Source organism: Danio aesculapii, chromosome 9 (assembly GCF_903798145.1).
Source record: "Danio aesculapii chromosome 9, fDanAes4.1, whole genome shotgun sequence".
Lineage (NCBI taxonomy): Eukaryota > Metazoa > Chordata > Actinopteri > Cypriniformes > Danionidae > Danio > Danio aesculapii.
In genome coordinates, this window is record NC_079443.1 from 19,854,709 (window position 1) to 19,867,088 (window position 12,380).

The 12,380-nt window shown below is 40.5% G+C and overlaps 1 pseudogene; it reads right to left on the minus strand.

Annotated features, from left to right (window-relative positions):
* Positions 1 to 556: 556 nt before the first annotated feature.
* Positions 557 to 10,343, minus strand: LOC130234637 (protein mono-ADP-ribosyltransferase PARP4-like; annotated as a pseudogene).
* Between the last annotated feature and the right edge of the window lie 2,037 nt (positions 10,344 to 12,380).

A 12,380-nucleotide genomic window follows, 5' to 3' on the forward strand; every position in this document is an offset into this window, starting at 1 on the left:
TGATACAACTGCTGTTGCTATCTCGCTTGATAGTGTTGTTGTCATGTCATTAGCTGTCGAAAGAGCAACTTACCGTGTAAGAAGTTAGATGAGCTCTGACACGTTAAGATTTTAAGAATATACAGCTATATGTAAAGATAGAAGACGCGAATGATTTGGTGTGTGAAGTTCAGTAAAGAAATGCTTCCTGATTCACATTTACAGTAAAAACACGCCCACATTCCCCTGTAATAAAAAAACATACAACGAGCTCCATCCAGTGGCAGAACCCTCCTTACTAAATACACCTTTAAAACTTGTTTTAAAAATCCTTTAAATCAGATTAGATTTGAGTTTTTTTCTAAAACTTTTGTTCTTTTTAAAATTTTTACAAACAAATCGATACATCTATCGTGCTAATTATGTGAATATTTTTTTGTTTTGTTTTTTATAACTGACAAAATGGGCGTCACTGTGACTCAGTGGTTAGCACTGTCGCCTCAAAGCAGACAGTCGCTTTTCTTTTCTTTACCGAATAATTAATCACAGGTGAATCTTGTCTTGCAAATGAGGATGGTGATCTGCTGAGGCAATCTGGCTGGCAGGAGGAGGAGGACAACTGCTTCTCATGAAGTGTCTTCCAGACAAATTGACAGCATGAAGATTAACCAAGGATTGAATACATGAAGCAGCTCCTAAAGCAGCAGCAGGAGGAGGAGGAGGAGGCCTGTTTGCCATGGAGAAAAGATCCAGTGACGTTTCCCGAAAATCAGAGATTTCAAGACTGAGCTCTTCCATTAAGTCGTGCCACGGTATGGTAGGTGAAGAAAGAGAAAAATCAGAAGCAAGGGGACGCCCTTTTTTACACAAACATTCGAACAAGAATAGAAAGAAGAAAGATCAACACCAGAAGACGTTGAGCAGCGACTGCGCGTTTCCTCTGAATCAGATCTTTCACAAACATAATCCATTGCTTCCTCTGAATTCATCTGAAAAACAAATGTATTCAAATTATTGCTGTGGACACAGAGAAGCTAAAAACAAATGAAACAGCTGTGATTGTTAAACCACACGACTCTTTATGTTGTTACCCATTCATCATCTTCAGCACCAGCAGCTTCACTCCAGTCCATATACGGCAGAATGTCCACACCCTCCTCTGATATGAGTTTAGGGATATCTGTGAATCCAGTATCAAGCTCATTCGGCTCCTGCAAAGAGCAAACGAGGACATTAATTTTCATGGCAGTGCCATGCAGTTCAGAATTCTAAACATAGGTATTTTTTAGGGTACACACAACAGCTTCAAGTCGGCGGCTTTCCGCAGCACCCAGCCACAATTCGGGACACTTCATGTTTCTGCCGTGCCACAGAGCACGATCTGAATAGTTTCATTTTAAATAACATTCCAATGTGCGTGTCTGAGTGTGCCGTGTCGCGGCTCTTTGCCTCTGTCAAAGTTAATTCAGTGTGTGTGGTTATTAGTCTTGATGTACAAGCTCGGCACTTTAAACTAACACACAGTTGGCTGTAAAACTATACAAAGAAACAAATGATTTTGTACTCTGCTTGGTCTGTGTACGAGTCGTACATGTACGACTGAATGCTTGTCCTCTCACTCATGTTGCTTCTCTCTGTCTGCCTGTCTGTTGCAAACACAGAGCGGGGCAGCTCTTGGCTCCACCCTCTTGTAACGTTGGGCGGGAAGTCAAACTAATTTTCATGTGAAGCAACCCACCCCTAAAACAGCGAGCTGTGTACAAGCCCCCAAAATGACACTTTATAACTCATTATAATAAACAAATCTGAATTGTGTTTTGAACTGAACCTAAACTGGCACACTCAGAAGAACCATTATATTAATATTAAATCTTAAAAAGGGGTAAACTATATGCCTAATTAATTCACAACATTTTATTAGAAAAATTCTGACGTTTTGTAAGGGCAAGTGACGACCTGTCTGCCCAGATGGTTACTATTTCTTTATTATTAATATTATATTGTTTATGTGTAAACTATTATATTGAAATTAACCTACCTACAACAAATCCATGTCAGTATAAGAGTAAATGTTCTGGCCATATACAGGTGTATAGTGTGCGTGTGTGTGACCTAAACACTCTTAGTTAGCAGTTATCATACTGTACCCGCTCTTCGATGGCGACAAAGCTTGTAAACTGAGACAAGATGGAGAACTCTTTACTGAGCTCAATGATGAAGGACTTCAGCTCTGCTTTCTTCTCCTGATAGGCAATAAAGACAGCAAATTAAGTTTGTTGGTTATATTAGAACAGGAACATGCAGCCAAATATTGTACCTCATGTTTGCCTCACTGTCGCCTAGAATGCCATCTTCATAGTCTCTGATGATCGCTCTTGCTGTTAACTTGTGAAGGAACTGCAAACACACACAAATCCTCAAAACACTTAAAAACATTTGATGAGGTTTCAGATTATATGAATTATTTCAGATGTTCACTTACAGTTCCCTTCGTCTTCTGTAGTTCTGTGGTGGAAACCATTGTTTCGATCTCCTGCCCACTCAAATCACCAAACAATGTGGCCTTAAAGAAGAATTACTACACAATTATAAACTATAAACAGGAAATCAGCTGCATATAAATTACTGTATTATTATTATTGCAACATTTAATTATTATTTATTCATCTAATATCTTTTACAGCTTTCTTATTAAAGTTACCAATATCAATTATTTCACAAGATTTTTTTATAACTGTAGTTGATAAATATTGTCTAAATATTTTCTACATTTTCTGTTAATTAACAATTATATGCATTTTCACTCATGACACTATATTATATACTGTATTAGTACATTTACAGTAATAGATGTACAGTCCTCCAGGGATTTTGCTAACTGTTGATTCAGAGTTTTAAACCAGTGCATTGACCATTTTAAATTAAACTCACCAACTCAAACTGCAATACTGAAGAAATATTAAAATATTAAATACTAAAATGTTGCAGTGATGGCCAAATCTCAGCAGATATCGTGTTATTATTCATTAGTATCTACAGAACATCAGCATCAGTAAAGCATGTCCACCTGAGTGCAGTGCGGCACAAAGCCGTATACGAGAGTGTGCCAGTCACTGAAGAGGGCATGAAGCTGTGAGGGAGCTTGAACAGGAGGAGGCGCTCTGGGATTAAACTGCTGCCACTTCACTGCCACTGATTTGCAGCCTGGAGATTCCATACGCTGAACCTGAGCGCGCACCTGAAACCACCAGCAAATCTGTTCAGCTCCAGCCTCAGAAACAATGAAGAGATAAAGTTAACAAAAACAACAGCATAAATCACCTTTTCTGCCCAAGTGTGTTTCATCTTTGTGTCAAAAAACTCATATGTTCCTCCACCTGCCTGAGCCAAAGCTCTGAGCATATGACGATTAGCGGTCAAGCTAGACAAAGACAAACACAAGCAAACTCTAGCTTCAGGAACTCAGTGTCAGAGGAAGAGAAACACTAAGAGAATTTGTTTAAAGGCAGACCTGAGTCCACAGGTGAAGAGGCGCGTGTGGCAGGAGTTTTCTCTGACCAGCTGTAAGGTCACAGGCTGGTTCTGAACGTGTCCATCAGACAGCAGCAGGACGTTCCTCATGCCCCGGCAGGGCGGCAGCAGGCTTAGGCTCCGGAGAGGACGCCACAGATCAGTGCTGCCACCAGCGCCGCTACACGACTGAAGACAGGACAAATACACTAATACACACAATCACAGTCAACTCTGACTCTCATTAAACTTTACTCACCATAATAAACTTCCTGGCGGCTTCAGACGCCTCATTTAAGGGCACCGGTGCAGGAAAAGCTTCCTTGTAATCTGTTCAAACACACACATTAGAATTGTTAACTGGGATATACTGTCATGCACACACGATCTCTCAGATAAATCACAGATTAATAATGAACTGAAAATGTTGACATGATGATCAGTGAGAGAATATCAGATGCTTTCAGTGAGCACTAACCAGTGCTGAAAGAGATGATGTTGATCTTCAGTGAGCGGTCCAGAGATTTGAGCACTTGAAGGGCAATCCTGCGGGCGTTCAGCATGGCTTCTCCCTGCATAGACTTGGAGGAGTCCAGCAGAATGACCACATCGCTCACACTGGACGATCCTCCAGAAAGAGACAAACCGCTTGACTTGAAGTCTGGATAAAACACCAGCATGCAGGCCTGCAGGGATCAGAAGGATGCAATTTATACTTATACATTACTTATATCTACATACATTACATACTTATACTCATATTTTGATTAGATTGCTTCATGATCTTCAGCAAGATTGGGTGAAGATATAACACAACATACAATGGCTGATCATTTCTTCACCTGACTGTCTTTATCTGGATGGTTCTCGACCCACATCCTGGGCATGTGGATATTAGAAAGACTGAAGGACACCTGTAACCCGTCAGGTCCAAGAGTCTGTCCTGGTAACGTGCTGATCACTGCCTTACAGTCTGTCATCTGAACAGGGAAGACATTAGTACTGTTCATAATGTTCATACCTGAATCTGCTACTTTATTTCAGTGAAAATTGAACAACGTTAATAACCTTGGTTTTGATGCGGTGTGAACAGTTTAAGTTGATGATCTCATAAGGCATTTCAATGGACATAGACAGAGAAAACTCCCTGAAGAATAAACAAAACATTAAAGAAACATCATGTGGTTTGTGACATTAAATATTTCACTTTTCTTTGTTTCCACAGCAGTTTAATCTTCAGTGAACTTCCAGCATTTGAGACTCTCACCCCTTTGCTCCGACAGGCCAATCTTTTCAACAGTTGTCTGAAATACAACACAACTCTCAGTCAGAACACTGAAATGAACAGCGGGCAAAACATGTTTTCAATGACAACAGCGAAAGACCAACCTGAGTTGTCTGGTTAAGGGCGGCGCTCTCTTGCCATGGTGCCACGCTGCCAGACAGTGAGAAGACTATAGAGCCCGATCTCACCACCAGCTCAGTGATGAACGTCACCTTGATCAAAACTGAGGCTCCAGGAGGAAGATTCCCCACGCTGATAGTAAACACATCCTGATCACATAAACACATGACCTTAGACAAATTCCTGTTCATTTCAGCCACACAGCAGTTATTATTATGATTAGCTCATCTGTAGGAAATGATGTTCAGGAGCTCACAGGTGCATCCTGGTCCATCAGGTAGGCTCCATGACCTTTCTCTATAGCTTGCTTGTACTCCTTACGGGCCTGCTCTTTTTCCTTTACCTACAGGACAAAGAAACATGTAAAATGAACAGAAAATAGCTTTAAATATCAGAGGCTGAACATGACAAGCTGTAAATGATTTGCACCTTTCCAATGACGTGTTTTCCATTGATGAAGGCTTCAAATCCACACACTGCTGCCGTCTCCTCCAGTGGAAAGACAAACTTTGCTTCAATGGGAACAGCACTTGGTTTGTGTAGGTCTGAAAAATGATGACCTGGTGACAGAGCAGAGAAAGAGGCTCACAGTTAAAGTTTTAAGTTACGACCAAAAGGTTTGGCTACAGGATTTTGAGGTCATTTGGTTTGGAGGAGCCACAGCTTGTCTACAGTATAACATGACATGACTTTATCTCCTATGTAGATGCATATTAAATATAAAGCAATTATCATACAGCATTATAAGAGTGTAGTTTGAACTGGTCAATATACTGTACATCACTGCACTACCTACGGGATAATATAACGGCATTTGATCTCTGCTGAAATTTTGTCCACTTCAGTGATTAGAAAAACAAGTGTAAAAATGTTTTTCAAATGTTATTGTTGCCATCTAGAATCTGCATTTTCTTTTACTTCTTCTGCCATGCTGTAGTACACACCTGACACAGAAGATCCATCAGTTTGCACTTCACATTGACAGCCTGTAGAGGAAGTTTCTGACCACTGCTGTCCAGCAAACCTGCATTCATCTCTCCAGAGGATTCTTAGTGGACTTAAAACCCTCACTGTCATCACTGGACACTAAAGTCACACAAATGAACACAAAACACTGATGAACTCTACAGCACAAATCACAGCATATCCTCCAGTATTCATGCTGCTCATACTTACAGACGTCAGTCGGTGCGTCTGAGAGCTCCACAAAGGTACTGATTTGAGGCTGGAAGTCTTTTAACTCGTCCTCCTCCAGAGTGAACTGCACCACATACTTCAGTCTGATCTGCTCTGTGTTAAACACCACAAACTCATCGTCCTGTCCAATATAAGCAAAACACAAACCCAAAGGTCACATTAGATCCCCAAAACACCAGCAGAGTGTTAAGTATACAGAAGATGACTAAGGAAAGCACCTCAAACTCAGAGAATCTGATGTGTGAGCGGCAGACTCCATGTATGCTGTGGAAGCCGTCAGGAGCACAAGTCAAACTGGTGTCTTTCTTCAGCAGGTCTTTGCACCGACCCAACGCCACTTCACACACCAACAGCAGCCTGAGAGCCGTCAGTTACACTGGGCTTGGAGTATTTCACACTGGTCCTTTAACAATAGAAGAATTTTAATGACTGGATAACATCTGCACTTGTTAAGTGTTAAATTAAAAGAATGAGAAATGCACAAGGCCACTGACTTTAGAGAGTCACTGAAGTAGATTCCTCCTCCAAGATTCCCGATATCCGTCCGCTCAATTCCATGCAGTTTCACTCCAACCCATGGGCAGCAGCAGACCTCTACACAGAACATGTAATAAAAACTTATAATATTTAATTACATCAGCTTATTAACAAATCAAATGTATCACAAATAACAGTTTAACATTTGCTTAAAGAGTCATAAAAATACAGATAAAGACACTAAAGGCCACATTTACTAAATATGGCAAATCTTATAAAAATACAGAAAGTTTAGCAGGAATACACGAATGAAAGAACACAGCAGCTCATTTCAATAATGACCAACATGTTGATTCCCAACAAAGACGCACACTTTAGGTCACAATTAAGCAAAGAACGTCTCTCTATCAAAGCAGTCTGATGATGATCCATATTTAGTCTCATATTTTCCTTATTTCCTTCCACATTGAGAATAAGGTGGATTTGGTTCTTACCGTGACAGTATTCCAACCAAACTACTGGGACTAGTGGAGTGGAGGAGGGGTTTAATGTTGCCTAACTCCTCCCTAAACATCTGAAGCTCCACCCCCTCTGCTGACACGCAGAATCTGCTGAATCTGAACAGGCCTGTTGTGGAAACAATTATAACATTTTCATTGAATGGGCTGTTTCCCTTGTGTTGTGAGCTGTTTCACGTATAAAATCCAGGAAATCTCAAAGAGTAATGTCTCAAACCCAAAGAAAATACTTTTTATAAATAATTTAACTAAAACTCCTCAATCAAACATGCTCCCACAAATCTACATCAGTTTGTCAAAAAACTTTGCAAAAAAATACGCAAAGAAACATAATACATTTCATTACACCAAATACAAATTAATGATCTGTTTAGTAATGTCAAATCACACTTTAAACACCAAAAAGTATTCAAATATCCACATGATTGAACATCATCAGTCACAGTCCAGTTTACCTGTCCTGAAGCAGTTTAGAAACTGCATGAAACTCAGGGTTTTCTGGAGGAACAAAGATCAATGCTGCACCTTAGAGCTCGATACTTTCCCAGAGACGATGGCGACAGTGCTTCCCAGAGTGGCTTCACTCACATTCACAATATCTTGATCAGCTTGAAGACCACAGGAAAATGTCAACAACAGCCTCGTGATGAAAATACCCAGTAAATGACCTTATTGTCATGAGCAGTATATTGTGTGAGCAGTATATTAAGACCAAAGTCTTAATGGTCCTGATGTAGAATAACAAATGTAATACTATGTTAGTTACACATTACCTGACCAAGGTCCTAGTTTCTGAGACACAAGCTTGTGTTTGGACGGAGGGTCGATCATGCTGAGGGGCAGGAGTGTGTTGACCTCCTCTATGCAGGGCTTTGGCTTCATCCTCGTTCTGAGTCTTTGTGCCTGCAGTAACAATCCTTCCACCCTGCTCACCTGCAACAACACAGAGACCTTTAACACACTGTAGTAAACAAACCTAACATTCAACTGTGTGTGCGTTTATAAGCTCATGCTCACATCATTGAGACCTGATTCTTGGACACGGGGACTGTCAGGATGTTATTAAGAGAACCGAGAGCTTCAGTCCAAATCAGCTCCATGAACACACCAACTTCCTTTGATAATGTGCTGCAGTTCAGCCTCTCCTCCAGCAGAAGCTGTCCAATCAATCAGTCACACACACACATATTTCACACAGATTAGACCACATTAATACAGAAATCACACACATTAAAATAGATGTTTGTGTTTACCTGCTGCAGGCTGTAAGATGCCAAGCGCTCAACCTCAGCAGGAAGTGTGTGTGTCTTTGTGAATCCCTGAGTCTCCATGTCCTTCATCAGCATCAGATAAGCTTCCACAGCATCTTCAGACATCTCACAGAAAACAAGCTTGTCCTGGACCACTGCAGTCTATAGTGAGAGAGAGTCCATCAGCACAAGAGCACAAGATTCAGTTCCTACAGTACAATCAGACTGAAATAGGAACTCTTTACAATAATAAACACTTTCAAGACCAAACCTCAGCTTCACACAACACTGAACACAGCACACAATACTGCTGGCCTGCTCGTCCATTGACACTCTGCAGCTCCAAAACAGACAAAGTCTTGGGTTTTGACCTGCAACATAATCAATGATTGTGACTGCTCTGAGAAAGCTATCGCTTCAGGAATGCCTTTATTTGACTTTTTATTTTATTTTGTCCACTGTTGATGTTTCTGCACTATGAATGTTCTCACCCTCTTAAAAACTGAATACTTGGCCACATGAAAATATGAGGGAAATTCAGGCAGATCACTGTCACCTTCTTTGTACACTCTAGGGGGTAAATGAAAAGACGTATTCAGATAAACTTTCATAACTAAAGCGACAGAATCAGATTTAAAACAACTGGAAAAACATAAACGTTTAACTAATACTCAGGAACTGAGATTGACATGAAAACAAGAGCAAACCTGAAACTTCCACCCTTCTTAGGGATCTTAACGTCAGTTTGGTCTTCATGAATGACCTTTGAACTTCTGTACTTCTAGTGTCTGAGTTGACACTAAAACCCCTTAATGAAGAAAACATTATTTTTACAGAGTCACAAATACACACAAGATCAACATAAACACAACAAAACACTTCCACAAATAAAACCAGAAGAAAATGAATTTCTGTTTGACTCTTGAAATCGTTTGACCTTCTATGACTTAAACACAAATGTTTGACAATGCTAAACTGTAAATGTAAATGTTTATGAATTTTTACCGGGACAAGGGAGGGATTTAGAGCCAGGATATGACAGCTGTGTGGCCAAATTATGATCCCTCAAAGGCAGAAGATGTCCTTCATCCAGACAGCTCCACACATACTGCATCCCAACCACCGGGATCTGGAGCTTCTGGATGCTGCGCTGGCGGTTGCTGCTCAGGTCATTTACACTGCTGTGACCACAAAAGAGCACTGGAGAAATAAAACAAGTCAGCAGACACATGACAGCTGGACAGTTACTAAGTACACAAGAGTCAGGAAGTATATTCAATGATTTTATTGCTTTTAAAAGGATTAGTAGTACAACTTCTGTATTCTTGTTTTAGGAGCTCACAGGACCCTGCTGAAAAAACTGCTTAAACAAGCCCAGGCCAAACATCAAATGTCTAATTTGAAATAGCTGCTCTATATCTCTATGATTATTAGCTCTGTGTAACTGCTCTATTGATTATTAGAAGAAATAAAATAATTAATCATAGAACATGAGAAAATGAACCTCTTTGGTGATGATATAGGAGATGTTTCCTCCATTCTCCAGAAGAGCTGATTTCAGCTTCTGCTTTTCTTTAAAGGGCACATTCTTCACATCAAACACCACAGTACAGTTTCCAAACACTGTCATGATGCTGTCAGTGTCTGAACATGAAGAGAAAAGACAGAAGACAAGACAAAACTACAGTAAATAACGTTGAATATTGTAACTATTACAGTTAATGCTCTATATTTATCGATATAATCCCAGTAAACACCTGGACATTTTACTTTTCCAATATTTACTCAAAATTCAGGCTTTATGCACTTCTATTAAATTAACTTTGTAATATAATGTGTTACACAAATAAATAATCTGACTCTGACATTATTAACACCTGATATTGTTGCCAATATAGCAGAAAGAACACCTTACCGTGAAAAAAACAGGTAGAAATCTTAAGATATCTTGTAGCTGGTGTGTGAAGTTCGGTAAAGGACGAGCTTCCTGACTCATATACAGTAAAGACACGCCCCCATCCCTGCCTGAAATAAACACGAGACGAGCTTCCACCCCGTGGCCACTACAGTTACATTACTCGGTAGACTACAGTATGGCTAGTTACAGATAGCTAGTATAATTTTCAAGATGCTGAAGAAGAAATTACCAAGAGAGTGTGTAGGTGTTTGATATAATGTTTACTGAAGAAACATATTTAATGAACCCCCGAGCTAAAACAGCACAGGAGAAAACACACAAGCACACTTGTCAACAAAACAACATTTGGATATATTTTACATGAATAAAAACACATGATCCAAGTTTCAGTATGAAATCTTTGGTTTGTCTAATACGTTATATTGAAATTCAGAAGAAATCACTAATACATGAAACAAATCTCTGCATAAAACAATCAAAGCTTTAAAAAGACGCGGGTCTTTATCTGATGCAATGAAACTCAGTCATATCACTCCTGTCCAAAAAGTGTACAGATATATCTTTGAAACACTTTAAGGTGATAAAGATAATTGTTTTGCAGTAAATAAAGCTGCAACAGTAAATTTAAACTGTAAAAAAACTGTGTGTCCAGTTTCTACACGACTGAAAAACCCATCCGTCTCTCCAGAACAGGTTTGAGAGGGGAATACGGGTGTGGAGAATCACAGCCTAGTAGCAGACGTGTGGATGATTCCCAATCCCTGCCAATCTCCAGCCTGCTGCACACACACGGATACTGTCTATCTGTCTGGCAGGCCCAGTCGACAGCCCTCTTCACCGCCTCCCAGTACATCGGTCTGAATGGAGAAGAGCAGAAATTCATTGATGCGCAGATACTGGAGTGACTCACTATGAGGACGTGTGCTGGTACCTGGGCCCATGGGACTCTTTGAGCCGGAGGAGAGACTCCAGCAGCCGTCCCACCGCCAGCTTCTTCACCCGGATCAGCTGAAGCACCAGCAGAGTCGCCAGCAGCTCTCAAAATATCAGCTATGAGCCGTCACACCTGACACACAAACATCTGCCGACTCAAGGGGTTTACACACACATAGACCTGTCTGTTTATAACAAGCACATTATAGTTTTAAATATGTTGAGCCTTTATATTCAAAGCACTTTCTCAATCTAGTACGCCCTACAGTATCATAAAGTAATGGCACACATGTGTTTTTCTCTGCTCCTCAGTTTCCACAAGGCTGATAATAACTGGTCTCTTAAGATTTCAGTAGACAGTCAAGAAACAAAACAGCACCAGGCAGTAAAAGATATTTTACCTAAAGATTGGATGCCGTTCTCCTTAAGGAAGACGTTGGCAAAAAAGTCGACGTCCAGGCTGAAAAATCTGCTCATCCTGCCAGTGCATCTCCCAGTATCCATCCTGTATCCAGACACAAGCAATAGAGTCACATTCCTTTGATTACACATTTTCATTTTATATATAATCGAGTGCATTAAATGATGAGGTAAACACCTCGGCTGAAGCTCAAACAGCTCATTCCAAGGCACTGCAGTGTCAGGTCTTGCTTAATTCTTCTGTCATGACTGGCCGATCCAAGATCAATCTTACATGTTTTCAATTCCTCTCGTGGGCGAAATCGTTTCGATTTTTTTTCATCATCAAAAAATTTATCGCAGGTGAATCTTCTAAAGTGTGAGTCAACTCAGGTTGTACAGATCTCAAAGTGTCAGTTTCTGGAGTAGTTGGACTTTTTGTATTGCGTGTTCTTGTTGCCTGGGTGGGGATGATCCAAAAGTCCAAAGGTTGAGGAACCGGACTGTGCAGTACCAAGCTACACATACAGGTCCTTGAGGTACAGACTCGGCGGTTTACCAAAAGCAAAATGTAGAAACATTCAATCCTGCTCAAATATCCATGTCACTGCTTGAAGGAGGAGTAAAAACAGGAGGGAGGAGGAGCAATATTAGGAGTCGCAGACATGCAGAGTGCAGAGCTAAGAAAACTAGGAAGATAAAAATCTGCACTGAGAGGTGGAGCACGATACCCACTGGTAATCGCATCAGCAGAAAAAGAGATTGGACTTTCACTCGAGGTGTAAATTACTGGA